Raw genomic sequence first — 6,000 nt, forward strand, 5'->3', positions numbered from 1 at the left:
GGCACATGATAGCACACGTCCACACACATGCACAGAACATGTGCACACACACACACGCGCGCGCACCACCACCACTGTGCATGTTTAATGCATCATAGTCCAGGTGGACATGCTGGACAAAGAGCAGTGTATGTACACTGTATTTACAGTTATATTATTTGTTTGAAATGCCTGTTTGAAGAGCCTATTGTAGGTTCTTCAAATAATACCTTCTCTAGGTCATCTTTTGTGATTGTCTGTGTGTGTGCGTGTGCGTGTGCGTGTGCGTGTGCGTGTGTCTGTCTGTGGGGGGCTGGGGGGGGTCTATCTGTCTGTCTGTCTGTCTGTCTGTCTGTCTGTCTGTCTGTCTGGGTATACAGCTACATATGAAAGCATAATGTATTTCTTCTTCAAAGGTCTGCACAGAAAACAGCGTCTGTAAAGAATATTCACCTTGTTTGTCCAATTTCAGAAATGGATGTAATGTTTTCTATTATGCTGACCTGCAATGAAAATGGCCATTATTATTCTTTTTTTTGCAGAATAATTTGTGTGAATTTGTGTAGAGCTAAATAAATGTTGCTGTGTATTATCTACTTTCAACCTGGTCCCCATTTTGGACACGCAATGTTTAGTCCATGAGCCAGAGCCCCAAAATTGAGCAATGATTATCGAAAGAGTGGGAAGAACCAAACCTATATTAAATTGTTCATAGGGTCAATACGAGTAAATAAATATATGATAACCTTACCACAGGAGTAGCTTTTTCATAGTTATCACACATTTTGTTATTTTCCCCATACGTTTAACATTTAAAAAATAGTTATCATAATGAAACTTCCTGAGTTGATTACTTGCATGAAGACCATGATTTATCGTATTACAAGTTTTCTGAAATTGTATATTCAAATATGCAATTTAGGCATTTAGTCCATGAGCCAGAGCCCCAAAATTTAGCCAGATATTGAATATTCCCTTGTTAAAAACCTTTGACTCCAACATCTTAACAAAATTCTGGAAAATTCAGGCATATTTTCGTAATGCCTAATTTGCATATTTAAATATACAATTTCAGAAAACTTGTAATACGATAAATCATTGTCTTCATGTAAGTAATCAACTCAGGAAGTTTCATGATGATAACTCTTTTTTAAATTTTGATTTTCTTTCACCTGTCATGTACGTATACGGGGAAAATAACAAAATGTGTGATAACCATGAAAAAGCTACTCCTGTGGAGAGGTTATCATATATTTATTTACTCGTATTGACCCTATGAACAATTTAATATAGGTATGGTTTTGCCCACTCTTTCGATAATGAAATCTTGTCTGGCTCATGGACTAGTTTAGGAAAATACCCGATCTACAAGCTTACAAGGCGTCGCGAGGCAGCGTGTAGATCAGCTATTTTCGACCACCTCCAGCCACTACAGATGTGCTAGTTACAGACACGTTGGTTAAAATGTATTGGTTAAAATATATTGGAAGTGATGACACAAATAAATGAACACCATAAAAATTAAGCTAATGAATGGGTACTCTCTCCTGATTGGCAAACAAATATCACTTACCCTACCCTTTAAGCATTTTCATTCAATCCCTTGGCAGCAGTGCCTTAGTGGTAACTGACACTGTGATCCATGAGAGCCAATGAAAAGCTGCATGAATCTGAAAGATTGATGGAAACATTGCTAAGGTCGGGCTGTCAAACTAAATTCAATTACTGCCCAGCGTTTGGGGAAAATAACTCAAATGAAGAGCTACAGTGAAAGGAAAAAAGTGCTGTTGTAGTGGAAAAGTGTGTTTAGTACATCAAACAAATCATTTATTTCACTTTTGTAATGTGATAGATTGCGACTTTTCTTTCCCCCCACCGTGATGCAACCAGCCTCTCAGTCTCATATCATTCTGAAGGGTCTGCACTCTCATCCAAGGTTATTAGAGTTAAGTAGAACTATAAAATATAAAAGTAGGAAAAAAAACTTGCCTAAAAGCCTAGTTTTGTACTTAAAAAACTAAAATAATGCAACTCTATAATAACCATGCTAATAACTACTGTATGCTCTAATCAAACACCATCTCTGCAGAGGAGACATTCTGCACACACCTCCCACAGTCTGGTGACAAGCCAACCTCTGCTTGAACCAGGCCCTTAATTAATCTGCGGGAGGCACAAAGCACAGCTGAGCAGGACTCAGGAGGGCGTATGCACACAGACACACGCACGCACGCACACACACACAGGCACGCAGTCACGCACGCGCACACACACACACACACACACACACACACACACACACACACACACACACACACACACACACACACACACACACACACACACACACACACACACACACACACACACACACACACACACACACACACACACACACATAAATCACCCTTTACTGTCACATGCCCAACAATACAGCAGGTAGTGAAATTTATATACAGATTCTTGTACACCACAGATTCCTCCTCTGTGCACAACTACAGTATAAGCTCAATCATACACAGCATACAGTAAAGTGTATAGCAGTGGTTCTCAAACTTTTTCACGTCAAGGACCCCCAATTGTAAATGTATTTGGCTGCGGACCCCCCATCTGAAAAATATTTTGTGCCAGGGATTTAAAGAAAATAGCAGATCTACAAGCTCATAGCGCATAGAGCTTGTAGATCTGTGAGCTTGTGTATCTATCTGCCATTTTTGAATAGCCAAAGTATAAAATATGGTTAAAGTGGTTAAAATGATTGTGACGCTATATTAACTAATTTTGCTGGGGACCCCCTGGTACCCCCCCAAGGACCCCTGGTATATAGTACACACTGTGTGACGGGGTCTGTCTGCAGTAGAACGCTCTAGGTAACGTCCTCTCACTGGCTTATGCAAGCTAGAAGCACGACCAGGTGCTAAAACCAAACCCCCCCTCCCCCCGGAGGCAACAGCTGCATTGGACCAGCGGATGTATGCATGTGATGTATGTATACGTATACCCTAAGAGCAATATGCAGAGAGCATAAATATCAATCAACCTGTCAGGACAACGCTGGCAAAAGTGAGGCCCATAAGCCCAGATCTGCCCCCTCCAGGAATGTGGAGACCTGAAGAATGCAAGGAAGTTTATAATATTCACAACCTTTTCTGGATTAGGGGCCACTTAGAAAACCTCCAAAGTGTTTTTGCGGCCCACCCATCTGACCTCTTGACAATCGATTGTGTTCCACCTTGGATCAATGATGGGTGTGGGCCAATTGTTTGGGGGTCCACACTTGCAATATTCTCGCGGCCCATCAGTGGGTCCTGGCACACAGGTTGAGAATCGCTGTACATAATATTTGGTCATCTCCAATGAGGTGCAATTAGCAAAAAGATGCCGTTGTATGTATACTATCAGTGGTTCTCAAACGTTTTGATTTCAAGGAGAGAGACTCTGAGAGAGTACAAATGGAACCAAAATGGACCCGTAATGGTTCCATTTGTACACTGCTATTTTCACTACTTCTTAAACTTTTTTTAAATTAATTTATGGTAATTATTTTATTTATTACATTTTATTTATGAAATACTTTTGAAATATGTTATATGTTGGAATTCATTTAATTGATCAAAAGTGATGATTTAAAAATATATATTTTTGATATATAACAAAATGGAAGACAAAAAAAGTAATATTTACTCGCGAACCCCAAAAAATTGGTCCGCAACCCAAACATGGGTCCCGACCCACTGGTTGGGAAACAGTGAGTTAGACCATACTGTAGCTGAGCCAATAGCTTATCATTAAGCTTTGTGAACAACACAAGTCCCACCTGCATTATTAAAACAGCAGCAATGCTGTCTCTGACCCCCATGCTGCACTAAGAAAACAATCTCATCACTGTTCCACAACAAAACAGCGAGGAACCAACCGTCTGCAGTGTGCTGAACAACACTGAACCATAGAGCAAATAACATCCTCCGCCTTTTGCTTTACCGCAACTGTCATAACTGCCATTATGGGTCCATTTGTATACGCTCAGAGTTTAATGAACACCCAGGATTTTGCAGCGTGTGCCTGTTAGTTTCCGTTGGGTTACAATCCCTCGTGCCATCTAGGAGCAAGGGGGCGACATTGACACTGAAACAATGTCTAATGGCCCTCCTACGCGTTTACGTCTTTGTAATTCCACCCACATACTGTATTGTTTTGCCTCCATTGTGTCGACCTCCTCGCTGACTAACGAAACTTTTAAATTGGGAAGCAAAAGGGGCGACATTGACTCCAAAGTAATGTCTCTACTCCGCCTACAGTTTTAAACGCCATGAGCGGGCGGGCGCGGCGGTTGGGCCGACGAGGCAGCTTCCCTGCCAAGCGTTGACCTTCCACCGGGGGCATCCGCTTGGCGCAGAGCCGACAAACGCATGGGTGTGGGTGAGAGTAACGAGGGGAGAGGACACACACAGGGCCTCATTTGTGTCCCCGAAAACGAGGACAGGGAGCAGTTACGTGTGTGTGTGTGTGTGTGTGTGTGTGTGTGTGTGTGTGTGTGTGTCCTTGCCCCTGCAGCCTCACGTGTCACCAAAAGTGGGCTCCCTGGAAACGACAGTTAAGCCTGAGAGCTGCCCAGCAACCACGCAGAGAGAGATGAAGAGAGAGGGGAAAGAGAGAGAGGGAGGCCTTGTCACTGTTGATGTGTGTACTCCGCTGTGCTTTCGAGTGCCTCGCCAAGCAACACACGAGCAATGACTCAGACGTGTTGCTGGGAGGGAGTCGAAGTTAAGAGAGGGAGAGGAGAGGAGAGGAGAGGAGAGGAGAGGAGAGGAGAGGAGAGGAGAGGAGAGGAGAGGAGAGGAGAGGAGAGGAGAGGACAGGAGAGGAAATGAAAAGAGCAGGAATAAAGGGAAGGGAAGGAAAGGAGCTGTAAGCATTTGAAAGCAGAAGGGAGAGGAGAGTAAGTGAGAGGAGAGGAGGAGGAGAGGAAAAGAGGGGAGGGGGAGAGGAGAAGAAAGGAGAGGAGAGATTACATCACCACCTGCTCAAATCAAATTTGACTGGGCCTCTCTCTCTCTCTCATATGCAGGCCTGTCAGAGCTCCTCTGACAGGCGGTGGTGGCGATGGTGACAGAGAGACTAATGTGTCCTGTGGTCTCACCCAGCCTGCTGTCTCTGCCACAGGCAGGCAGCAGCCTATGAATCACCGACCACCACCGAGGGCCAACATATCATGTCAACAGATGAGGAGATCGCATCCCTCCAATATCTCCACAATAAATGAGTCAAATTCGTGAAGATTTCACCCACCACACACGCACACAACATCCACAACATTCACATAAGCACTGTACATGAGCACTTCAGGTCAGCTGTGCTGTCTTGCTGCTTAGCCTGCTTAAGCCCTATCCATACATTGTTGTACGGCGCAATGTGAGGCGTTGTGAGCTTGTAGATCAGCTATTATTCTTTTTTTTTGAACATTTTCACCTGTATAGACATGTCCACAATATGGACACCGGCGGAGTTTCAATTGAGTCTCCTACCGGATACTCTGCAGGTCATCAAAGTATTGGCTCAGGAATGCGACACGAACAATCTCCATGAATTCAAGGCTTCATGGGGTGTGTAATTGATAGTAAATAAGTCATTTTTTGGGTGACACAAACCCCAAAACAATCAGTGCTGTCTAGACGCTGGACGTCGTGAGCCTAAGGTCACCGTCACACAGAGGACAGAAATCCCACCCCCCCAACCAGCTTATCACAAGCTCAGCTCTTTGAAGCCATTGTTTCTGTATGTCAGCATCTCCGTTCTCCACCGTCATCAGTCACCACTGCTCTTTGCCAACAAAGCGGGCCGAGCGGGCCGGGGCAAAGATGATATGCACGCAATCACCCAGATTACAGATTGTATATGAGACCACAGGAGAGAGGGAGAGAGAGAGAGGGAGGGAGGGGAGAGAGAGAGGAAGGGAGAGAGAGAGAGAGAGAGAGAGAGAGAGAGAGGAGAGAGAGAGAGAGAGAGAGAGAGAGAGAGAGA

General features: G+C 44.0%; 1 protein-coding gene across 3 annotated transcripts in view; it reads right to left on the reverse strand.

Moving 5' to 3' along the window:
* LOC308080636 (microtubule-associated protein 2-like) overlaps positions 1 to 6,000 on the reverse strand; it is an 81,527-nt gene that overhangs the window by 43,533 nt on the left and 31,994 nt on the right. The window lies entirely within an intron of this gene.

Source organism: Gymnoscopelus braueri (assembly GCF_963280865.1).
Source record: "Gymnoscopelus braueri genome assembly, chromosome: 24".
Lineage (NCBI taxonomy): Eukaryota > Metazoa > Chordata > Actinopteri > Myctophiformes > Myctophidae > Gymnoscopelus > Gymnoscopelus braueri.